This window comes from Fukomys damarensis, unplaced genomic scaffold (genome assembly GCF_012274545.1).
Source record: "Fukomys damarensis isolate Sample0158 unplaced genomic scaffold, DMR_v1.0_HiC HiC_scaffold_37, whole genome shotgun sequence".
Lineage (NCBI taxonomy): Eukaryota > Metazoa > Chordata > Mammalia > Rodentia > Bathyergidae > Fukomys > Fukomys damarensis.
Window position 1 is genome coordinate 48,893,366 of NW_022900949.1, and position 26,492 is coordinate 48,919,857.

Sequence of the window (26,492 nt, forward strand, 5' to 3'; positions counted from 1 at the left end):
AATTCCCTATGAATTGTATGATAAAGTACATTGAATTCCATTATATCAGCGATACAGTCTGCTATATCACCTCTAAAACTATGTTCGTTAACATCAATCTCATCAGTAAGAGTGCCATTGTTTTGTATTGTTTTTTTAGGTTGAGTATATAGGGATTTTAATACATTTTACTAGTAATGGTTCACATTCATGCTAATCCTGAAAACATTACTTCTATAAATGCAGTGCAGTGCTAATTTTTAATGCAAATAAGTAAGCAGAGTAAGCAATTCAGAAACATAGTTTGCCCCAGTAGAATTTACTAATCTCCTATGTTTGGCTTTGGAAAACACTTTATTTTCTTTTTCATTTTATTTTACTGGCACACGTTTGTGGTATATAAAGTTTATATTCACCTTAGGAAGTAGGTACATGTACTTAACACATCTTGATTCTTTGTTTATTCCCCTTGCCTTCTCTTCCCTCCTCCTCCCTCCGTCTCTACATCCATTTTCCCTACAATAATTTTTATCATCATCGTTACTATCATTAGTTCATGTTTATGACATATAATGTTTAAATTCACTTTGGGTATTTGGTACATGTACACATACATGACACAACTTAGATTTAAGATGGAAAACACTTTATTTTCCATGAAATTGCAAGGGTCACTTAGGGTCCAGTTTCCTTGTCCCTGGTATTTCTTGAGTAGATATGGCAGGACAGAAAGATAAATTAAACATAGAACTCATAACATCATGCAATTGTTCAAGTCAGAAAAGACATTACAGTTTACTTCTCAAATGCCTTTGTTTTGTAGGTAGGAAACATAGACACAACTGGGGGACACCTGGCCAGTTATAGCAGCAAAAAATCCAAAGATGGCATCCTACTTTAGGTTCTCAGAAATATGAAGGAATAATCACAGTGACAAAGAGCCCTATTTCTGATTGTTGTTTAGTATCCAGTGACCCAGCAGGTTAGGTCATATGTCACATATTCTCTTAGTCAATGTCACTTGTAATATTCCTTTACGTAGATCCTATGGGTGTACAATGTCAGATGTTTACTCTGACTTGGAGCTCCTAACATATAGTCACTAGAATTATACAAACCTTGGAAAGGTAAAAATTAAAAGAGAAAGAAAGAAAGGAAAGGAAGGGGGAGAGAGAGAGAGAGAGGGAGAGAGAGGGAGGGAGAGGGGCAGGGAGGAGGAGGGAAGGAGGGAGGGAGGAAGTCCTGCAAGGAGTCCGAGTAGCCCAGAGCAAGACTCTGACTGGGATTCAAATCTAAGTTATGGTGAGTTGAGCCCTGGAAATATTTTAGATGTTCAGGTTCTCCAGAAAAAGAAAACGACATAGAAAACTTCAGAAGGAAGTTGGTGTCCATGACTATCAATCTAGAGGCCATGGGAACTGATGCTTCTGGACAAATCAGACAAAAGAGCATACCAGGGTCACAATCACTCTCAGCAGTTCTGCATGTGGCTCTGCTCAGTGACTTTCAAAATAGTGAATTGATATGATGGGGTTATAATGGGGAAAAAGTTATTGAAAGCAAATATAAAATAAGAGACTAGACTATTATTGATCAGACTGCAAGACTAGAAAAAAATAGACTTAAAGTGGTGGCTTTTCCACCTGCTTGCCCTCCTACCCTCCAATCCTACCCTATTAGAATTAGGTTATCCTGATGGAGCTGGGAGAGGTGGAAGGGGAGAAAAGATGCTGCTATGATGAGGACCTGATTCACAAAGAACCTTTCTTCTCTATTAAGTTAGGTGAGGAAAGGGGAAAACAGTGGGGGAAAAAAGCTCTTCTTCGCAGGCAGGCAAACAATTTCACCAATGAAGCCTCATATGATACACTTTGCAGGAACTCTGCCCATACTGCTAAGAGACAGGGCCATATAATGTTCATTAGGTAATGTTGTGGACCTGATTTGTCATCCTCTTGTCCCCTGGATAACAACAGCTTCAAGTAAGGCTGAGTGTCTGTTGGTTTAGGATTGCAGCCTGCTCGGGAATGATGGGAAGTCACCAATGACTACAGAGCGTGGGTCTAAGCCAGAGCCTCTGTCATCCAGCATCTTGGACCAGAAAAGGCTTTCTTCCCAATGGCTTTAGGCTTATGATACTTAGAGAAACATCAATTCTTTAAAGAGAGGAGAAAAATACAATTTGTTTATAATTGCCTAATTAAATATAGTCTACTCAAAACTCTTATTTGCACATTTTTCATTGTACACCGTATTTAATTTTGGGGATGTTTTGGTGATGGAGTATCCCTGCTTTACCAACTAAGAAAAATTGTCAGTTTTTGAGAGGTGTGAAATCTCTTTGTTCTTGCTGGTTTGCAGAAATCGCTAAGATCTCAAGAACAGAAAAGTCCACAGTAGAACTGAGGAAACTCTTGTGTAACACATCATTTCAGGCAGACACAAAAAGCTCAGTTTTGTCAGAAAATGAATTTAAGGAGGAAATAAAAGAGGTAAAACTCACCAAATCAAACTTTGGTCATATGGGATACTGTCGCATTTTCTGGGGGAAAAAAAAGAGGGAGTAAAAAATGTCACAAGCCCTGGGGTCTGACTCTCGAAGGAGGAAAAGGGAAGGATTATGACTATGATCAAACAACTAAGAAATACGTGATTTCTAATCTCTGTCAGTGATTTGAATCACAAGAATATCAAGACCCTTAATAGATGGCCTTCTACTTCTAGGACACTTCAGTAGGTAGTTGGATATGAGAAGGTGGGCCAAAGGCTTGACTGTGGGTTTGAGGGAGATGCTCTAAGAAAGTGATAAGAATATTGATTTCCACAGTGGTTACTCCAGTCTGCACTCACACCAACAATAAAGAAGGGTTCCTATCTCCCCACAACCCCACCAGCATTTGTTATTGGTTAATTTCATGATAGCAGCCCTTATTTTAGGATTAGAAGCTCCATTTGACTCAGGTATTCCTCTGCTGGGTATCTTCCCAAAAGAATTAAAAGAATCACACCACAGTGATATATGCTCACCCATGTTTATAGTGGCACAGTTTGTAATTTGGAAACAGCCCAATTGCCCATCAACTGGACACTGGATAAAGATTTTTTTTTAATATAAAATGGAGTACTATTCAGCCATAAAGAATGAGAAACTAGAGATATTTATAGCTAAATGGATGCACATCAAGGCCTTACTCAAGTGAAATTAATAAGCCACACATGTGTAAATACTGAATAGTTTCTCTGGTGTGAAAAACTAAAAGTTTAAACAAGGATCAAAATGTATAATTTATATTGTGTAATAGAAAGAATAGGTCTAAAAGAATAGAAGAAGTAGGAGGAGTATGGGAAAGATAAAAAGGGAAAAGAAAAAATATGTGGAAAAGAAAAACATGGAAATAAAGTCTTTGTAAACAGGGAAGGGTGGAGGGGGTGAAGGGAGGGCTTGGGAATGGGGAAAAATAAGAATCAAATATATAATGGAAAGGCACAAGATCCAAATGATGAATGTAACTGTACTGTATACCTAAAATGTACCAATAAACTTAATAAAAGACAAAAATGAAAGTGATTGGAATATAAGGATGAACTGAATCCAGGTACAGATGTAGCAAGGAGTGTGAGCCACTATAATCCCATTACAATAGAGCTGGGGCAATCCCTTAAGGAGCCCTCTCTTTTCCTTCAACTCCACCTTCCTAGAAGGCTACAGTCTCATTAACCTTTGCCTCACCCCTCACCACACACACACACACACACACACACACACACACACAAATACAAATTTTTGTATTCACCCAGGAACCCTGCTTTCTCTGAGATGCAGCCAAAGTGTTTAGTCTACGAAACATCTCCCAATACCCACTACTCCCTACTGCCTTCCATACTTGCTGTAGACAAACTCTATGTATATTCTTCAGTAACCTGGGATGTAGGACAAGGACTGGAAGAGAAGAGGAAGATTGAGAAAGCTCATAGAGATGAAGGAACCTAAGCAAGCAAACACTCTTCCAGCACCAACTGCAGAGCTGTGCCTTCCTGTCCACAAGCCCTACAACCCTGCTCCTCCATCATGCCTTTGGTGCCTTATGTGCTATTGTGTGAAGGAAAGAACCCTTACTGTCCAAACCTCAGACTAGTTATTACTAGGAAAGACGTTGAACTAGTGAGATTGCCTTCTCCCTAGCTTCAGAATGACAGAAACATTGAAAACTGGGATACACTTTGAGCTAAAAGTGGAAGATAAATTTATGATTAACATAATGTGATATTTCCTTTTACTTGTAATACAGTGAGTCCTTGACTTACAAAAATTCAAGTTGTGAACTTTCACAGATATGAATATACCTCACATTCCAACCATCTGTAGATGTGAACAAATCGTGGAAGTAGCTCACGTGTCTCCTGGACACTGTCACAGTTGTGCTGCTGTGTGCTTAATGTATAGTGCAATAGTGTACAGTCGTACTGTGCCAATCAGAGCCCAGCATGTCTGGAAGCAACAGGAAAAGCAGTGGTGATGTGGATGGGACTGCTCGGAAGAGCAAATAACCATGGAAACAAAAGTGAAAATAATGAGAGGTTGGACTGAGGTGAAAAGATGGTAGCCATTGCTCATTCTTATGATGTGAGTCATTCAACCATTGGCACAATTCTAAAGATCAAGGATAAGATAATGGAACATGTGAAGTCTGTTGTGCCAGTAAAGTCAATAATAATATCCAGAAAAGGTAGTAAATTGATAGAGGAGATAGAGAAACTTCTCAGTGAGTGGACAGAGCATCAGTGTCAGTGTCGAGGACCACTCATCTTAATGCTTATGCAAGAAAAAGCTAAAAGCCTGTTTGAAGACTTAAAGCAAAAAAACCAGGATGAACAGGATGCATCTTTTTACTGTCAGCTATAGATGTTTTCACAGATGCAAGGCTAGAGCCAACCTTCACAACGTAAAAGTAAGTGATGAGTGCAGAGACCATAACTGCCCAAGAATGTCCAGCAACACTTAGCGAAATCATGAAGGTGTTTATTTACCCCAACAGCTTTTGAACCTCAATAAAGTAGGACTGTGCTAGAAGAGGATGCCAGAATGAAGTTATGTCAGTATAGAGGAAAAGTTGATGCCATGCTTCAATGCAGCAAAGACAGACTTACTCTGTCACTTGACGGCAATGCTTCTGGCTATATGAAACTAAAGCCTCTCTTAGTTTACCATTCAGAGAACTCAAGAGCCTCAGAAACATAGCCAGTGTTCTGTACTTGTTGTGTGGAAAAGTAACTCCAAAGCCTGGGTTACATGGACCATATTTCAGGACTGGTTTGTCTACCACCTTATCCTAGATACAGAGAAATATTGTTTGGAGAAAGATATCCCACTCAACATCCTTTGGCTGCTTGACAGTGCACAAAGTCCCTCCAATTCATGAATGACTTTCATTCCAAACATTAAAGTATTGCATCTGCCACTGAATACTACAACACTCATCCAACCTAGGGACCAAGGAGTTATTGTGATTTTTTAAGAAATATTATTTATGTCACACTTTTCATCAGGCAGCGAAGCACATTGATGAAACAGGAACAGCCTTGATCAAATTTGGAAGGACCATAACATCTAAATGGACATAAAAAACATCAGTTTTGGTTGGTGTGAGGTTTCAGCTCATGCTGAATGGGGCTGAGAGGAAACTTGGTCACAGATATTTCATGAAGTTCATGGACTTGAGATCATGGCCAAGGAGTCCAAAGAGGTCTTCAACAACTTAGTGACCCTTAGCAAGAAGCTGGAGCTAAATCTTCAAGAGGAAGACTTCACTTATCTCCTTGCTGGGCAATATCAGGAGCTTACTAATGAGGACCTGATTGAATTAAGAGGCCCAGTGAAAAGACGAAGACAGCCAAGATGAAGATGGAACTGAATAGCCAAAAAGATAACACTACATAAAATGGCAAGGAAATTTTCTTTATTTGAAGAGGCACTGTTAGCTTTTGATGCACAGGACCCCACCATAGAATGATATACAAAGGTTGTAGCAGGTGTTCAGACTGCCATCCAGTGCTGTAGAGTCCTCTATAATGAGGAAAAAAAAATAGCTACTACCCAGATAGCATTGAATCATTTTATTCAAGAGGGTAAAGGGAATTGAATCCATCAAAAAAAAAAAACTGTGTCATCAACATCAAGTATGAGCAAATTCCATCCTGCCTTCCACCTCCTATTGCTGATGATCCTTCAGCTTCCTCATCTCCCACCTTCCTCCCTCTTCCAGTTAATAACTCTCCTCTTGTCAGTTCACTTCATGCAATCCCCAAAGGCTGGTTGTTGTTCTTTGCTATACCACCATTTTAAGACAACTGTAAAAATAAGAATGGTTTATTTACAGTTGTTGTACTGTACTGTATCACCATTGAAAGGTAATAGTAAAACTAAAAATAGTTTTATTTACAACTTTACTGTACCTCCACTTGAAGGTAACTATAAAATTAAAAATAGTGTGCTTACAGTATTTGTGTGTGTTCATTTTTTTATGCTCTACATTTTATCTGTGTTAAAGGTTAATATCCACTTTGTCAGACATTCAAATGAATCTGACTTATGAATGTTTTCCCAGAACAGAACTATTTCATAAGTCAGGCTAGTGCATAAGTGATGGCTGAAATGAAGAAAGCATATTAAGAACATTGTTCCAGTGTTTTAAAATTGCAGTTCAGCAGAATGTTTTAAGGATGGGAAGAATATCTTCTCATCAGAGGTTCCTATTACCTAAGCTTATTGCACTGTCTGCTGGGGAAAGGAGTCTGCTTGTCTAACAATAATATCTGCATATTGAACACCTTATCTGCATTCCTCAACTTGTTATGACATGTCAAGAACTACTTTCTTTCTCCAGATGCTAATCCCAATAAAGCTATTTCTTCTAGAGAAAAAAACAAAAGGAATAACTGGTAGTTTGTGGTTCATACCTTGGGAGTCAGAAAATAGAATATGAGGCTCAAGAGGAAAAAAGACGGCAACAGCCCAGAGTCTACCAGGACTATGGCTGATTTTAAAGTATAATACCTGGTATTCAATGTTAAGTGATTGCCTGTAAACCCTACCATTATCCACAGACTATCCTTAAATAGAAGTCACCTGTGCACCTATAATGTATTAGTACTAACTTGAAGTAGATTTAAAAAATGGGGGCAATCTTAATCTAGAAGAAAAGTTATGTGGAAAATTAATGGTGGTTAACTTTGGCAAGACACAGAGACATTCAGAATTCAGAAAGGCAAAATATTGAATACAAAGCTAAGTAGAAAAAATCAGTTTCAAGGTAAACTTTAATATGAAGTAGAGATACTAGTTGTTATGAAATGAATGTTTGTGTCCTCCTAAAATCCATTTGGTGAAATGTTAACGTTCAATGTGATGGCATTAGAAGACAGGGCTTTAGGGAGGTATTACATCATGAGGGAAGAGGATTTCTGGTCTTATAAGAGACTCTGGAGAGCTTCTCTGCCTTTCCACCACGGGAAAATACAATGAGACACAGCAATCTGTAACCCAAAAGAGGACCCTCCCTACATCCTATCATGCTGGCACTCGAATCTTGAACTTCCAGCCTTCAGAGCTGCAACAGTAGTTTCTGTTGTTTGTAAACCACTTAATGTATGATACTTTGTTATAGCAATCCAAATTGGCCAAGGTACTGGTATAAACCAAAATTAAATTTTAAGAAAAGGGGGGCCAGGGTTTCTGTTCAGTTTCACTCATCTTATGCCTGTAATTCTTTCTCTAGTATTAAAATCTCAGTTCTCAAAAGTTTCAATATAAGTGTTATTTTGTTTTATCCCATAATACAGAACAGTCTCAGAATAATAAAACTAGCAATTTATACAAAGGTGTGACATTTGGATTTAGTCAATTTATAAGATTTTTCCAGTTGTTCGGTCATGAGGCTTTACCTAACTTAGGATGTAAGGTCGACTAATGTGTTTTAAAATATCTTGCAATTTTTTTGTGTGTGTGGTTACATCACTAATTTGTTTGCTTCTTTTACTTTATTTTCATTTTTAGAGAATTCTTTTCTTAAGAAAAAATTTTTTTTTCTTTTTGGTACCAGGGATTGAACCCTCAGGACCTTGTGCTTCTGAGGCAGGTAGCAGAACCACTGAGCTAAATCCCCGGCCCATTTTTTTATGTTTATAATCAATATTTTCTAACTGGGAATGAATTGATAGATCTAGTCAACCATCAATGCTGCTAACACCATAAAGAGGCACCCTGGACATTACAGCTGTCTTCATAAAAGGACACAACTTCACCAGTGATGTGGTTTTGATAATAAATAAATAAATAATAAATAAATCTGAATCTAATCACTGTAAATACCAATTTAGAGGAACAGAGGAATTCATTAAATGACACTATAGGATCCAATTAGGAAAGTACAGTATTTAAGGAATAACTAAGTTTTATTCAATAATTAAATTATAAAGAAAATGTATATTTCCATGCAGATGGAAGTCCTCTCAGCCTTCCAGAACAGACCAAAATACCTGAAGCCACTGCCATGTTAAGTTAAACGCTATGACCATTAAGTAGTACAAAGGATATGTCATTCATTCATGAGCTAGGCTTCATTAGAACTCCACGAATGGACTCCCACTATACTCTGAGCTTTGAAGTCATGGATCAGATCTTCTATCTCAGCTTAGGCAAAGTCCTGGTTCAGAAAAAAGGCACAGTGGCACACATGTGTAACCCCAGCATTCTGGGAGGATAATGCAGGAGGATTGCAAGTTCAAGTTCAACCTGGGCAACTGAGATACTTATCAAGATCCTGACTGAGAATTTTAAAAAGGGTTGGAGATGTAGCTCAGTGTGAAGGCTCTGGGCTCAATCCCTAAAACAAAAGGAAAAATTCATATTAATATGAATTGGATCCAGACACAGTGATGTGCACCTGCAGTTCCAGCTATTTAAGAAGCTGAGGCAGGAAGACTGCTTGAGCCTAGGAGTTCAAGGCTAGTTGAGGCAACAGGGCAAGACTCTGCTTCAAAACACAAATGTATCAATATGAATAGATTGACAGAAATTTTTTCTTGTGGCCCAATGAAATCTTTCTCTTTCCTTTCTGCTGGTTTTTCAATTTTTAAAAAATGTATTAGTACATGTTTGTAATACACAATGATGACAGTCATCATGGGGAGTCAGTACATGTACATAACACATCAATATTCTCTTTTCATCTGCTTCCTCTCTCTCCTTTAAAATAATTTATTTGATTTATTTTGATCTGGTGAAGAAAATCAAACCAAGGTATCCTATCTCATTTAGATAATGAAATTGAAATGGGGTAAGTAACTTTGTGTTAGTTCTCTTTGATTAAGATGAATCCTGCAAAAATTCTTGGGATCATAATATGATCATTTTATTGGGGAAGCCCTGCCTCTGAGGAAAAACTGATTCAAAGTACCTTAGAGAACTTCACTTTAGAAAAGCAATCTAGAGGTAGTGGAATGGAATCTGAAGACTTACTCCACCAGTTCCTTGCTTTGGGAAAGTCATTCTACCTAAGCCTCAATTTCTCAGCTTTTTTATGAAGTGAGAGCAATTTATCTACTTTATAGGGCTGTGGAGGATTAGACAAGATCATGAATGAGAGAGAAAGGAAGACAAAGAGAAGAAAGAAGGTGCTAATAAATATTTAATTATTCCTTCCTTCTTATTTGAAGTTGGGCCAAGACCATATCTTAACCAAAGAAAAAGTACCTAGTATGATCTCCCCAAATTTGCAGAAGTGCTTTAGAAAAAAGTGGATAGACATTATCCAGGTAGATCCAGCAGTGCAAGAGAAGAAAATTACTCTGAAAAGATGTTATCTTGCTGATTCAAAGACAGGAGTTAACTGTCATTTGGAACAATATGAAGGAGACGCTGAATTGGAGACAGCATATATCTTTCTGGTTCCTAGGCTTCTCAGTAGTTCTTGCGCTTAAACTGGATGATTTATAGAAAACTATAGTCTGTGTTCAAACTGCATATACTACACCTAAAATGTTTGCCCTAACCAATGTATTGGAACAGATAAGATTGTTTTAGCTATAGATTTATATCAACATCTCTGGCAAATAGCCATGGGGAAGGCATCTAGGCAGAAACATTTATAACACCAATTGGGATGTTGGCTTTTAATGAGTTCAATTTGAACCACGGACTATGTTTATGTCTTTACAAAGGTTGGTCAATGGAATACACAAAGGGCTGAGCATTTTCACCATGGCCTGTGCTCATAAAAATGTTCTATTCACTGATAGTGTGAAGGTAAACTGGGGTCATCACAAATTGTAACTCAGAGCAGAGGGCAAGTTAATCTTATGTGAAACTTAATCAATACTTTGCTGCTTCCTAGGACCCAAAGCTGGTTTGAAAAAAAAAGATAAAATGCAAGTGTCTCACTCTGCTATTTCTGGCCAAACCACACCTGAAATACTGTGTCCAAATTCTGCTCTCCACAATTACAAAGGGACTTAGACAAACTATAGCATGTTCTGAGAAAAGCAAAATTTCTGGAGACCATCCTGTATGAAGTCTTACTTAAATACTGAATGAAAGAAAAGATCTAGAGAGCGGCAAAAACTTGTCCCTAAATACTCAGCAGGCTGCCAAGCATTGGCATTATTTTTCATGGTCCCAGAGGAGAGAACTAGAATGAATGGGGTGGAGATTACATAAGCAGACTTCAAATTACATTCACTCACACATGTGTGTGCATGCACACACACACACACACAAACCACAAAAATATTTCTAAGCTTAGATCTGACCTGAAATACAGTATGTGTAATCCAAAGATATGGTGAATTTTATGACACTAAATATAAGTAGGCACAATCTAAACAGTGCTATCAAGAAGGTTTATAGAATGATTAGAGAGTTACTTGGATGATCATTGTTACAGTCTGATGCTTTTATCTCCCCAAAATTCATAATTTGAAATCCTAACCCCCAAAGTGATAGAATAAGAAGTAGGGCCTATAGGAAAGTGGTTAGACCATGTGAGCAGAGCTCTCATAAATGGGATCAGTTCCCTTGTTAAAAATGCTGCAGAGAGCTGTCACACCTCTTCTACTACACAAGGTTACAGTAAGAAGGTGTCATCATTGAGCCAGGAAATCAGTCCTCATCAGATATGGAATCTGTTAGCATCTTGATATTAGACTTCTCAGCCCCAAGAACCATGAGAAATAAATTTCTACTGTTTATGAGTTACTTACTCCATATATTTTGTTTTAGTACATTAAGTGGACAAAGAGTCACCCAGCCCTGACATTCTGTGTTTCCCTGAAAATTGCAGTTCATGAATGGCAGTGTAGCATAGCAATGCTCTTGATGACTTGGCTTGGGAGAGATACCTGTGAGCTCCAATCCTAACTGTAAACATGGCTGACTTAATCTGTAAGGCTTAGTTTACATTTATAAAATAAAGATCATAATAGGAACTATGTCTTACTGCTTTGTAAGAATTCAGTCAAATTATCCTGAGGATGGCCTATTAATAACATCTCCACGTAAGACAAAACAGGTCTTCCTTTCCCGTTTGACAACTCTGGGCCTTTTATAGATGCATCCAGTGATGAATTACATGCTGTGTTTTATTTCGTTTTGATTTGTTTTAATAAGAATGTGAGAATTTAAAGCAGACTGCAAATTCTTTTGATAAAGAACAATCCCTAAGGGGAAACACTGGCAGCTGTTTGGGTGTCAGGGAAACCTGTTTGTATATTTTGAATCCGGAGGCTGCTCTACGGACAAATTAGGCCCAGAACTCCAAACAGCTCTTCCACCGGGAACAGGGAATGTCAGATTTCCCTCTGGGGCTGGGAACAGGAACTGCTAGGGAAGAAAACAGCAGGCAGGTGGGAGCAAACAGTTCTCAGAGTGTGCTGCAGAAACAGAGCACCCTGTCCTTTAATGGCAGAAGAAGAGAGGGGTTTCCAGGGACACATAGTGTGAGCCCTGTGTGTGTGCGGCGGGGATAAGCAGGAACTGTTCCACCATTGGATGGCAGCTACACTGCCAAGCTGACTTCAGTCATGTTCAGGCTCAGCCTTTTCCCTTGACCAACAATGGAAAACTCAGTGTCTATCCTTCACGTCAGATTCCTGCTGGTGAAGAAGGAAAGTGCAGGGCTCCTAATTGAGAGAAAGCAGCCCCAGAAGGCTGTGAACAAATGAATCCGTGCTACAGCCTACTGACGCATCTCTGAACTTTGATTTCACTTCTCAGGAGCCCAATTTCATTACAACCAAGTGCTCCATTCTGCAGAAAACACCACAAAGGGAAATAATGAAATTATACCCCCTTTGTTTGGACTTCAACAGCATCACAAACCGCAGAAATTTTCCATGATATCACCTCCTCTTAATGTGAATATTTACTGCCTAGGTCCCTGAAGTAATATCGTCTTTCTTTCACACTCTGTTCAATTTCAGGTTTCAATTTCAGTAATTTTATTGACATGACAACATACACAAATGCTGCTGGAGTTAATCCAGCAATGCTCCATGTCTGGGGCCCGTTTTATATCATCACTGTCTTTTCTTTTATTCCCCATCTTTCATTCAGTGATAGGCTGTCACAGACTAGGAGGGTTATCTGGTTGTCCTTATTTTCCATGAAAATTACGGAGAATTTTCCCTTGCATCTTAGAAGGCACCTTATTGCACTTTCAGGCAGCCTGATAAAAGAATATTGTCCATTTTCTTCATAGTTTATACATAGGAGGCTCCTTTTCCATCTCTCTGATTCCTCTAATTTCAAAGTCCGCCTCATGTAAGTTTCAAATCATCTTTCACTATTGTTGTTGTTGCTGCTGCTGCTGTTGTTGCATTTCAATTTTAGAATGGCAGTTGCATAACTTAAAGGTTTGTGGCATGTACTGGTTTTTTGGATTTCTGTAACAAATTACTACAAACTCAGAAGCATTAAAAATCTATGCTCTACTACTTTTGGAGGCCAGAAGACTGAAACCAAGGTACCGGTAAGTCTTTCTCCAAAGCTTCTGGGGGAGGACCCTTGCTTACCTCTTCCTGGTGGCGGTAGTCATCTTCAGAACTCCTTGCTTTGTACATGTATCACTCCAGATTCTTCCTCTGTGGTTGTATGGTGTGATGTCCTCCCTGTCTGTGTCCAGATTTTCCTCTTTGACTCATCCAGCAGTCCCTGGATCATAATGAAATAGGACCTCATTTAACTTGATTACATCTGCAAAAACTCTGTTTCCAAGTAAGGACACAACTACAAGTACTGGAGTTAGGACTTGACTATCTTTTAGAAGGACACAATTCAACTCAACAACAGAACATTAGATGGGAAAAAATCAGTGTGATTCTTGGTTACGTCTTCTGGAACAATAGAGCAGGACACTCTCACCCTGAGGTTTAGGATCCAGAATTTAAAATATTCTTATAATTGCTAGGTCTGTAAGTGACTAATCTCTCACCCAAAAAAGAAAGTCCACAGACTTTCCTATCTGCCTTGTTTGCTAGAATCTAAATATACAGAGGTTGAGACAATATTAACATAGATGTAATGAAGTACTGATGGCTATGTAACTCACTTCACCTTACCTCCTGTTGCATACAAATGCAAATACCAAGGAGATACAAAATAATCAGAAGTTAAAAGAGAAACACTATACCATAGCATTGCCTTAAATGTGCACACAAATATACTTTACACGTTCTTTGCTTTAGCAAAGATGGGTTTTGAGATGTTTTCTCTGTGTATAATACAACCACTTTCACTCAAGTAGTTCTTATGACTCAGAAAGTGTTTTTCTTCATGCTGAAAGTTAAAGGGAAGATGTAGCTAATGAGTATATCGGTGGATGCTGAGGTTCCCTGACTCATGCCTCTCTCCAGTTAGCTGGTTGACCTTACTAGGTCATTTTAATGCATCCTCAGTCACAGCAGGAAGTCTCCAGAATACATCCTCTCACCTTCCATGGCCAGCTGGCCTCAAACTTTGCCTTTTCACCTCTAGCCTCTCCTCTTTTCTCCATTTCTGCCCTGTTTAGGTGAACCATTGGAGCAGTCCCTTAATTGGTGACTCAATCGCTGGGCTTCTTCTAATTCTGCTTCCACTTGGCTACAGAAGAAACCTTTAAAATATCAACTTCCCAAAGCTCAGCACCTGCTTCGGCTCCTCATTCCTATAGTACAGTTCTAACTCCTAAGTGTACTAGAATCATCTAGAAACCTTGTTAAAAACCTAGATTTCCAGCCACATCTCTAGTTTCTCACTGGGTTGCTGGTGTGGGAGCTGAGAATCTACATTTTTAATGTACTTTCAGGTGATGCTGGTGTCATTTGCCCAAGGACACTTTGAAAACCACTAGAATAGAGGGAAAAGTTTGGGCTCCTAAGAATTCAAGGCAATCTGTGGCCTGACTCAGCTTGTTTTTTAGCTTCATTTCCTTTCGCTCTTCCCACTGATACTTTAAACTCTGGTAGAGCCATATACTTGTATCTTCCAGCAGATGTAAAACAGTTTTCTATGATTCTCATATTCTGTTCTACCTACTAGCAACTTGCTTTCCTTCATCTGTCAAGTATCCCGACTTCAGTAATGTCTTCAATAATGTTGCTATTTGCCTCCATCATATGCCTTATACATGATTCTATTTTCTTTCTATTCTTATATCTCTCTCAGGGACTCCCTAACTAAACCACGATCCTCAAATATTGGAATCATGCCCTTTGTCTTCCTCCTCCAATACCTAAGAGGTGCCAGTCATAGTTATATTTGGATAACTGGCCAAAGCAATCCGTGCAATGAGGTATCTACACGGAACCTTTGTGTGCTTTGTAAATCCTCATTTTCATGTGTACATAGGCAGTCTCTTAAAATTTCGTTTGTAGGCATACAAACAGGGAGCGAGAGAAAATTTATAGCAGGGTCTGTCTGTGTATAGGACCTTTCCTTCATAATACTTTCATTAGTCAGGAGCAAAGAGAAATAAAAAACTATGTCTAAAAGTACTTTGGCAATAAACAGACACAAACCAAAAAATAACCTTTGGCTTTGGAATAAAATAAATGAAGACAGTGAAAACAACCCAAAATTGTTTAACATCAAATGAGATGAAGTTGCTGTCATAGAGAGGGACTTTGTGGATCACAAAAGCCCATTAAAATCTGCACAGAGCTCAAAGAAAACCAGTCAGGGTTTTCTTTGTGGAAGGACTATGCAAAGAAGGAAGGTAGAGACAAGCAACCATCTTTACGTTACAATGGCACAAGATGTTAACATGGCCAAGAGGGAGACCTTAGTTGGTTTTGGATTTTGTATTTTCACATGTCCAAGCTGTTGGACACCTGCCATTTCTCCCATTGGTCAGGGAAGTTTTGGTGTGGGCAAGCATAATAGACATAGCCATATTACTTTGGCTTTCTGGCAATCAGTCCCCATTGCTGCAAAGAAGAAGCCAAGGCCTGGCAAAACCAAGCATTCCCTCTCCTAATGCTCAGGACTGTGGGCACAGGTGCAGTGGTCTGTTTCTTAGGAGGCTCTCTTTGCCTTAACCCCAGCATTGTACACAGAAGTAATGAGAAACAGCAAGATGGCCAATTACATTTTTGGATGCACCTTGAGACCATAATGTAAAGTGAAGTAACTCGAGTTTAAATATCACATGATTTCTCTCATATAAAAAAACTTTATATACATATAAAGGAAATATTTCAGATAATAGGAAAAAAGTAAAAAAATTATAATCTAGCACAGACAACTTATCTAAAAGTGTATCTTAACTTAGTTCAATTGTCTTTCATGTTTTATATGTTCTTTGGCCTGTTTGGTTTTAAATCTGTATATTTGATAATTACCTTTATAAGGTCTTATAAATAAGTGCATTTGAGGCTGGAAAAATAAAAAGAGGAGTGAAAGGAAGGGGAAAACAAGGAATTGAAATGTGTTATGTGCATGTGCCAACTCCCTGTAGTGAATGTAATCATTATATACTGCAAACATATACTAATAAGTCAAAAAAGAATAGGCATTATAAGTTATCTAAAATATATTGTGGCATTTTTACATATCTATCTCTGTTCAAGACTTACATATTTTTAATTGAATTAAAATTTACATATTTCAATTAAATTATTTTTAATTCTAAAAATAAATAGATACATTTTTTTAATTTGCTATATTCAGAAACAAGAACAACACTGGTCATATTTAAATTCTGAGAATAAGATAGATATGTGTTGATCGGCCTAACTTTGTCAAAGAGAAACTGCAACTTCTAACATTATATAACTCCGTTTCACCTGAGTAAGATAAAGCCAGTGACTCAACAACCATTTTAGACTCTTGTCTCAATAAGCATTAAAAAGAAATGAGCTTGGGCTGGGGATTTAGCGCAGTGTCACTACGCCTGCCTAGCAACGGCAAGGTTCTGAGTTTGACTCCCAGTACCAAAAAAAAAGAAATAAGCTAAAAGAAATTATGTGCCACCTGTCTTTGGTGATGTGCTTGAGGAATTTGAGCCAGGAAATGAGAAGAAATTTAACTACAAAGGACCCAAGATTGATTAGGAGTTATTGTGATTGATTGGGGTTATTGTGGTGAACATTTTCCAGGTTCAAAACCCATGGTGATTCAGTGGCATTAGCATTAATAGTAGCTCAGACCCCAGACCTATAGTCCCTCCCAATCTGGATTTTCCCCTTTTCTCAGCACACAATTAACCTGGCAAATGGTCACAAGGCACGATGGGAAAGTCCTGTGGGACACTTACCATACGGGCATGAAGTTATATCACAAAATCATTGGTATAGAAGGTATTTACAACCTTCTATTCAAAGAGTAGATTCTGAGACTGTGAATTGAAACTGGGTGAGAGATTGAGGCTTTCCACTGTGGCAGCCAAGATAAGCCGTCTTTGTTATTTTATAAGTTGAGCAACACTCTAATCAGCTGTCCATCTATCACTGCACACACCCTCACAATTGCCCTGATCTCTTTAGTCATTTCCAAAAACCCTGGTAGATCAATGCACCCCAATTGCCACTTCATTCTCACTGCCTATTATAGTAATTACACCACCTTGCCTGTGACCCTTATTGCTGCCACCTGCCCCTGTCATTCTAGAATCCCATCATCTCATTGACATTGGTGAGCCCAGGTTCATTGGCAGCATCTCTCAGAATTAACCCCATCCTACAGAGGGCAGCTATCACCAAGTATCTTAAGTACATCATTGTCCCTTTTACCTGTGCCTTCTTTATTGCCTAAATGAAGAGAGATACTCACGGTCCTCCAAAGAAACATATTTGAAGAGGTTCTCATATCCTATGTGTCAAATCCATTCTAACAACCCTATATTTCCAACCCCCTCCTAAATAATGTGACAAAGAAATTTGAGTAACCTTGTTACTATAGGTCAATGGTTCTTTACCTTTACTGCGTATTCAAATCACCTGAAGGGCTCACTGAATGACCAGACTTCCAAGATCCACTCCAGAGTGTCTGCTTCAGTAGAGGAATGTCATTTGCCCAGGTGATAACAATTCTGCTCTACTGGGACCATATTTTGAAAATCACTGTATACTGCAGTTCATTATCCTATACAAGCCTCAAAGGGTTAATACAAACCTCAAAGACCATTAGACCAACAGCAAATGCAAGGTCCCCCCTGTCAAACCACTGAATCCTAATTCATGCACAAGTGCCCCACCAATACATAATTCTCTTCTGTCTAATCATATACTCCTCTCTGGTCCAAAACCCATAAGATCCACTTACACATGTGATTTGATATGTATTATATAGGTCCTGTAACTCCCTCATACCACATATAAGCTGACCCCCCCACCAGATGGGCTGCACTTCTCTATTTGGGCTATGTTGACATCTAGCTTTTGTTTTTGGGTTCAAGGAATGAGAGAAAGTGAGGGCATCCTGTGAAGAACAAGTAGGTGCTTATGAGGTGCCTACCCCCAGGGACGTCACTGCATATTCTCCAGGCAAGCAGAGACCGGAGACTGTTATCCTCTGATAAAGCAGTGGGAAGCCATTCTGGAAAGCTCAATGAAAACTTGGGATTCAAGATCCTCGGGCTCATCTAATAAAATTGCCCCATTCCAAATCTCAGGATTCTACTATTTTTCTAATAAAAACATGATCAGGACATGGGAGACTTGTCCAGCTGTACATTCTGGCTCCTTTGCAGGCCTAATAGATACCCTTACAATTAGATGCTGGGCCAGATCTTCAGCAATATGTCTGCTCTGTGTCTGCAGGGACCTCCATTAAGCACCTACTTAAAAGCTTCCAAAGAAATTTCTGATGTTCACAACATAATTTGCCAGTTGTGTGATCCAAGATGGTCATTTTTAAGGCTCTAATAAAGTTTTTGAAAGCCAGTTCACTCTAGAATTATCATTGCTTCCATACTGTTCACTGTCTGTAACCAACAGATACCATAACACTGAAATTTTCTACCTGCTTTTCATCCCAAGTAAACCTAGTTGAAAACTTTAGTAATAATGTCTCTGTCTCTGAGAAGTTGTTATTACCCCACTTATCACTGACTCAGAGATTTTTATTCCATCCAATCATGAGTAGCACAGATCTAAAGTGCCACCCAAAGGTTTACTTCAGTGTACCACTCCTGGTACCAAAATTTTCTTTTTCTTTTTGCAGTGCTGGGGACTGAACCCAGGGCCTTGAGTGTGCTAAGCAAGTGCTATACCACTGAGGCACTGAGGTAATTGGGGGTATGATTTCAGATGTTAGGAATGAGAGTCAAAAAGGGTAGACCTAGGAAAGAGAGGAGCAAATACAAATACAAGAGCATAACTTTTGTCACCTAACTGAGTCCTCTGCAGTGCCATCCCTGAGAAAGTAATGTGGAGGTGAGGAGAGGTAGTATTCATCCACTGGATCATAACTCCCATTAGAAAAAGGTCATGAAGGAAACATGCATTTCCAAGTAATATATGCCACTTGAGTAGGGTCTTACAGTAAGTAACACTCTGGGATGTGAAGCAAGAGGCAGCAGGCACAAGGCAAGGCACTGACAGGCTACGTCTCTGTTAAATTTAAGGAATTCATGCATGTTTAATCACCAAAGTGTCCACTAGAACAAGAGATAAAGAGGTACCAACATGGTATATAAAAGAAAATCAATATAAATAGTATATAAAAACAAAAATCCCTTCTCTCATGAGTTTACTTCCCACTGTCAAGGAATGGATAGGGGATTTACATTTAACAGCAAACTAATATAGCTATAGTATGTCAGGTGATGGAAAGCACTATACACACTGGAAAGTGTCCATCAACAAATGATCCCTATAATGGATAGTTTTTAAAATATAGTCTTTTCAAGAATCATTCAAGGAATTTTAGCTTTGATGTTGCCATAGGATACCACTGAAAGACACACAGAATAGAATTCCTACATCATTCTCTTATAAATTATTTGGTCTTACACAGGCCACTTAATTTCCTCTGATGTCAATTTTCTCATCTTTAAAATATAAACCGCAGTAATCTCTAATGTCTTTCAAAGTTGTTACAGCCTTACTGGGGTATAATTAACACAATAAATAAAATTCAAGTATTACAAGTCTACCATTTGGAAAGTTTATATGTATGTACCCATAAAACTATCACCAAAATCAAGACAATAAACACTTACATTACTTTGAAAAGTTTCCTCTTCCCTTTGTTTCCCCACATTTCCTGCTCTTCTCATTTTTGGTCCACTACTGATCTCTTTTCAATGATTCTAGATTATTTTGTCTTGGTTCCCTTCCCTACATCATAGCATGTGAGCTGGGATGTCCAGGTGCACTTTATTTCTTATTTTTCAAGTATCATTATACTCTATTGCCTGATAGTCATATATTAAAAACAATTATTTTGCATATTTTACTCATGCTTTGATTACTACAAACAGGAGGATAAATCTGTTTCCTGTTTCTTCATCTTAGCCCAAACTGTAAGTCCCTTGTAAACCTTCTATCAATCAGCAGTAATGTCTTCAAAGTTCACAGCCCAGTCAGTGCACACTGGTAAGCATCCAATAATGACAATAATTACAGTGGTGGTAGCAGTCATGATAGAGAGCAGCACTTTTGTTGATGTTCTCATTATGATTATTGTAATCAGTTGCCCCATTCAACAGCTAGCAGTGTATGAAGTTATTATTAACAGTAAAACAGATTTCTCCACTGAAAAGTCTCCCCAATGTCTCTGGATAGCCCCATTGAATCTCATGAATACTCTGGCACAAAAGTATTCCCCTTCTTGCCCTACTGTCCCTCCACTATTGATCCCACTTTTTATCCCTCTCAGGGGTTGCAGAACACACTTTGTCCCCCATCACCACTCTGCTGACTTATGTTTATATCTGCATCTCTACAGAGCATAGTGATCTCTGTTATTGCCCTAGAAGGCACAACAGTTTTTGTTTTTGCTCTTCTCGGCCCAGAGATATCTGTTCTGCTGTGGATAGTCTCCCCCTCCTATCTCATCAGAAAGCAGCATCAGCCCCAGCATCTACATGGTGCCACAGTACCAACGTAGTCAGTTCTGAATGATTGAGTGGCATTCTCCACTCAACACCTGGTTTTAGAGGAAATGAACTGTGTATGCTCCAATGCTTGCCAGAGCTAATACAACAGCTCTTTCAAGTTTATTCTCAGCCACCTAACATCCACAGAGTATGAGCACTCATTGTCTAGTTCACTGTTACAACTCTACACATAACACAGTTACTACTACATATTAATGTCTCAGAAAAAGGGCTTTGGATGAATGGATGAGTCCAATGGGTACTGAGCTAAAAGAAAACATAATGGCTCTCCACCAACAGCCAGGGCTTTTGTTCTGGACACATGGACTGTCTGGCACCTTCTCCCATTGCGGTGAGTTCACACAGGAGCTCTCATCAGTCACCATTAAACACAACTCTCTGGCAGGAGATTCCCTCCAATTTGCCAGTCCTGCCAAGATATATCTGGAACTACAACTGCACTACCTGGCAGGAGGCCAAGAAGTCACTGCTATCCTATTTCCCATCTTAAATAATGCCCAGCGATGTTGTCCAACCAAGCTTGCCAGACAGTGTTAAACAATATGCAGCAGATGATAACGACATAGTCCAAAGAACACAATGCCTACAAAATAGAATGCCTCAAGCTGGCCCATAAAATTTAGCATTGTATTCCTTCCCTTCCAAGTCCAACCTTTGTTGATGCAGAAAAATCCAAATTCTAAACCAATCAGTTTCCTATTTCCTGATCTCACAGGTAAAAATTCTAAAATATATGCAAAAATATTTCTTCTAGCACTTGTTTTGCTTTCAGCTCATCCCATCCAGATTGATTATGCTCGAGACAGAATCATCTCTAGATTCCTTATTTTTTGCACTCTAATACAAGTGCTTTATTACATAGACATTTAAACATACATAGATATATATATTCAAAATATACTAATAGTATAATAGATCAGGTTCATCATCTACAAATCATATTCCATTTCTTCTATTCTTGTATCAATTCCCCAGTACATCTCAGATTCTATATTTATTTTTGAGGAAGTGAGATGTACATATATATTTTTATCTAATATATTTGTGATACACAGTGATCACATTCAGTTTGGGGGACTGATACATATGCATATCACATTTTCATCATTTTAAAGTTCAACTTTGACCTGTGCCATCTTCTCCTGAAAGTAAAGACACTTCACCTCCAATCTTCCCACCCAGACTCTCATCTGTTACATTTCCTCTAAAACCTAGAATATTAACAGGATAAATAGCAGCAGCATCTCACTAATTCCATCCCACAAAATTATAAATATACATGTTAATCCCATATCAAATATACTAGTGCCACTGCTTACAACCTACACCCCAGTGCTCCAATGCCCAAAGAAGACTAATAATTATAAAATTCATCTGTTGTGACTTAGAATTATGCTATCATTGTCATACCATAGGGTCAAAGCAGAGGACTAACCCTTTACTCATCACAGTCTTGGAGGCAGCCATTGACTATCTGAACGAAATTGGTGGAAAGCATCCTGGCAGACCATTGCCAGGATTAACTGTTCCCTGGTTGTACTAGTTATTCAGAGGATGGTGCTATTTCCAGTGGCATCCTCTGCTAAGCTCGCCAATGAGAATGCAAGCCCGAGCTGTCTTCTAAAGTCTACTGTGATATATGGATGCTGAAGACCCTGGGCATCATTCTCATGAGCTTTGAATTATTGGATCTCTTGATACGGCCCTCCTGCTGCTAAATCTGCTCCTTGCATCCTACACTGCGAAGTAATGCAGGCTGCAAGAACTCCGCACCCCAAGTAAAACTGGCAAATACAAATGGGCAGCAACTTCTCAGTTAACATCTTACCTGTTTATCACAGGCTGTTATTAGTAGATTTCACCTTGTGTGACCTAGATAGAATTTCCCCTGCAGGCCACACTGAGCATCAAAAGCCACAATGACATGTGCAACTAAATTATGTTGACACATTGCTAGAGAACTTTATCACAAGCTCCACATCAGAAGTCTGCAGCTGGCAGTTGAGGAAATTAATGCTGCTTTGCTGAGCTGAAGGTAGAAGGATCCTCTACAGCAAAACTTTCAGCAGTCGAAGCTACCAGTGTGAAATGTAGATCTTTGAGCAGTAACAGATAGACATAGAAAGGGGACTTCAGTGACCATGTAATTGGTCACTCAAGTTAAACCCAGAGAGAGGAAGTAGTTCAAAGAAAGACTTGATAGGTCCTACATCATGCAGTTGGTACATAAGATCCTAATAATATAACGGACAATGTGAAATAGGAAGAAAAGGGCTACAGGTGTAGGGGAAATGGGAAGGGTAGGGGAAAGGTAATAAGGGAAAAGGAAAAAAAAACATGAGAAAGTGAAAAAATGGAAATAAAGTATTTGTAAATAGGGAATGGGGGGGTGAAGGGAGGGCAGGGATAAGGGGAAAAAATGAGAACCAAGACCTGTCATGTAAAGGTACAAGATCCCCCAATGATCAATGTAACTATACTCTATACATAAAAAGTACCAATAAACTCAATGAGAAAAAAAAATTGACCTGAAGAAAAAAAAATCACCTCCAACCATTACTGTGCAAAGTGTGAACAGCCTACTTGTTTAACACTTGGGTCTCAGAAGTAGCTGTGTTTGAATATCTTCACCACCATTTTCTACCTGTAGGCTTTGACAAATTTCCAGTGAATTCTTCTGAGATGCTTTCCCTATCTATAAAAGAACATATCAAACATTTTATATGATGATACATTTAAAGCCTTGATCATGGGGCCTGGATGATAGTTAAAGTACATAGCAAATAAAAGCATTGAAGTAATATGAGGAGCATAGATTTAGACAGAGCCAGCCTCAAGCTATAGTCACAGTTTCAGCTCTAGCCTCCAGGACACATGTGCTCTCTGGATCTCAGTTCCTCATTTGCAAAAAGAAAATGACTGCTTCACAGACTTGTTGGAGGATTCAATGAGAACATGTTTATAAAATGTTACTAAGTACACACTCACTAAGTGGAGTATACCAATTCCACTAAACGATCTCCTCAGCTGATTTCCAGGGTGGTGTCTTCAGATCCGAACCATGTTACAGCCTGACCTCTGACTCTGGAGACAGTCCTTCATCTGTCCACCACCTCCTCCAGGGCCGAGTGCTTTTCTTTAACCTGCATCCATAATGTATTCTTTGGAAGGAAGTCACTCTGTTCACCCCACAATTAAAGAGGAGGGAGTTATGTTGCATGACATTAAGGGTAGACTAGCTAAAAAAATGGTTAATGGTTAAATTTTTAAAACTTATCACAATGAAAGAAGCATTTCCAAGAATGATGGGATGAGTGTGTTTGGAGCAAGAGGAAGCATTTTGAATATTTCGAATATTTTGAGGGCATTCATGATCACTTGTCTTTTGTGCAATAATTTTTTATATATTCACTGTAGTGTTTGATCACCCTCATAAATTATGTGGCATTCCTCTACATAGGAGATATATTGATTCTCTAACATTTATTTATGTTTGTGTTTATTTAACCATTTATTTATATTAGTATGAATTTATGCTTTTCGTTTGTTTGTTTGTTTTGGTACCAGGGATCAAACTCAAGACCCTGCGCTTGCGAGGCTGGCGGCAGAACCACAGAGCTAAATCCCTGGCCCCATGGTTATTTATTTTATACTTTGGGTTATAACCCAATACTGCTCTACTAATTTTCTTACCCAGTTTTTCCCTGCTTTGGCCATGGGAAATTCTTTCAGCAGGCTCCTGTATCCCTTTGGCATACTGTATAATTGTGGGTTTTTTTTTGCTTTTTCTACCTTTCTGGCACTATATAATGCTTTACGATAATCTTGCATATGCCCTGCCTCAACCTTACAAAAATTGTTTCTCCGGGATCTCTGATTATTTTATTAAAAATGACAGCAGAAACCAAGACTTAGATCAGAGTATGCTTGTTCCTGCTGCAGTGCCACTGGTTCTAGGCCTTCTCAGATGACAGAACAAGAAAATATATGTGTGTCCTAATGTGTGTCTATATATTATATAAGAAAATTTCTAAATGTATCCATCTACTTAAATATTAACCTAATGAGTTCATACATTAATGTCTCCTACTCTAATTCAGTACCACATGGATCCTTCTAACCTACTAACCTTGCTTGTATATAACCTTTCACAGCATCAGTGAGAAATCTGATTACCACCATCCTTCATTTATCTATTTAATTCTTAAATTTCAGTTTATTTGTATGGTGGTTGCAGAATTGTCAACCTACATTCCTATGGGAAACACACTTTACCAGCTATAGTATGAGGTTTGTGTATAATTCTTTTTGTCCTTGGTCTTACAGTCTTCATGCACCTCTAAAGTTATTTAGGTCAGCATCTTTCCCTCTACCCCTTCAATGAGGCTGCTTCATACATTTGTAATATAGTTAGATTTCTTTTGTCCTAGTCTGCATTAAATATTGTACTGGAGTCACCTCGACCTCTAAAATGATTTCTTTCATTTACATACATTAAAGTTCACTCTTCGGGTTGTGAAGTTCCATAGGTTTTGGCAAATGCCGAGTGTTATTTGCACACCATTTACATCATCATACAAGTAGTTTAATCATCCTTAAGTAACCCCATGAGTTGCACTTATTCACTTTTACTCCTCTGAAAGACATAAAGACTGTTTAGCGACTATCATTTTATCTATTCCAAAATATCATATAGTATGAGTCAAACAACATGCTTTTCAGACTGGTTCATTTCCCTTAATAGTATGCATTTAAGATTCTATCGTGTTTTTTCATGGCTTACTAGCTCATTCTTTTCTATTACTGAATGGTATTCCATTGTGTGGAAGTACCATAGTTTATTGATCCTTTCACTTATTAAAAAATCATCTTGGTTGCTTCCACTTTGGGACAACTATGAATAAAGCTGTGATGAATATTTATTTATGTGCTGATAATTATGTGGACTTAAATTTTCAAGTCAGTTGGATAAAAACCTAGGAGTACAATTGCTGGACTATATGACAAGACTTACTAGCTTTGTACAAAACTGCTAAGTTGTCTTGAAATATGGCTCTATCATTTTACATTTCCCCCAGTACTTAATAAGAGCTCTTGTTCCACATCCTCACCCAAAATTACTATTACCAGTGTTATGGACTTAAGCTATTCTAAGAGATACGCAGCAGGGATATCTCATTGCTGTTTTAATTTATGATTCCCTATCAACAAATCATGCTAAGTATTTTTTCAACTGTTTCTTTACCATCTGTTTATCTTCTTTGGTGAAATGTCTGTCAGAATGTTTGCCCATTTTTTAATTAAACCTTATTTTTAATTGCTGAATTCTGAGTTCTTTGTAAAGGGTTTGGACACATCCTTTATCAGATATATCTTTTTAAGTATTTTCTCCCAGTTTGTGGTCTGTCTCTTCATACTTTTAACAGTGTCTTCTACAGAATGGAGATTTTTAGTTTTTGTGTTGTACCTAAACATGTATTGCCCAACATAAGGTCAACTAGATTTTCTCCTGTTTCCATTTGTAAGATTTACTGCTTTGTATTTTACAGTTAGTTCTACAATCTACTTGGAGTTAAATTTTGTGAAAAGTTTAGGTCTGCTTCTATGCTCATTGCTTGGGCACCATTTGGTGAAATACCATCCATTCTTTATTGAATTTCCTGTGCACCTTTGTCAAAGATAGGTTTATTATGTTTGCATGGGTCTGTATTGGAGCTTTCTATCCTATCCCATCACCTCTACCGCATTGTCATACAGCAGCTTTTTGGTAACCCTTAAAATCAGGTAGCATAATTCTTTTTTTTTTTTATTGAGTTTATTGGTACATTTAGGGATACAGTACAGTTACATTCATTGTTGGGATCATGTACCTTTACATGGCAAGTCTTGATTCTCATTTTTTCCCCTTACCTCTGCCCTCCC

At 38.4% G+C, this 26,492-nt stretch overlaps 1 protein-coding gene across 2 annotated transcripts in view; it reads right to left on the minus strand.

Moving 5' to 3' along the window:
- LOC104863178 overlaps positions 1–26,492 on the minus strand; it is a 262,181-nt gene that overhangs the window by 154,769 nt on the left and 80,920 nt on the right. For both annotated transcript variants that reach the window (XR_004515577.1, XM_010625505.1), the window contains one exon: positions 13,045–13,183. The gene's annotated coding sequence lies outside the window, so the exon portion shown is untranslated. The remainder of the gene's footprint in view (positions 1–13,044; positions 13,184–26,492) is intronic.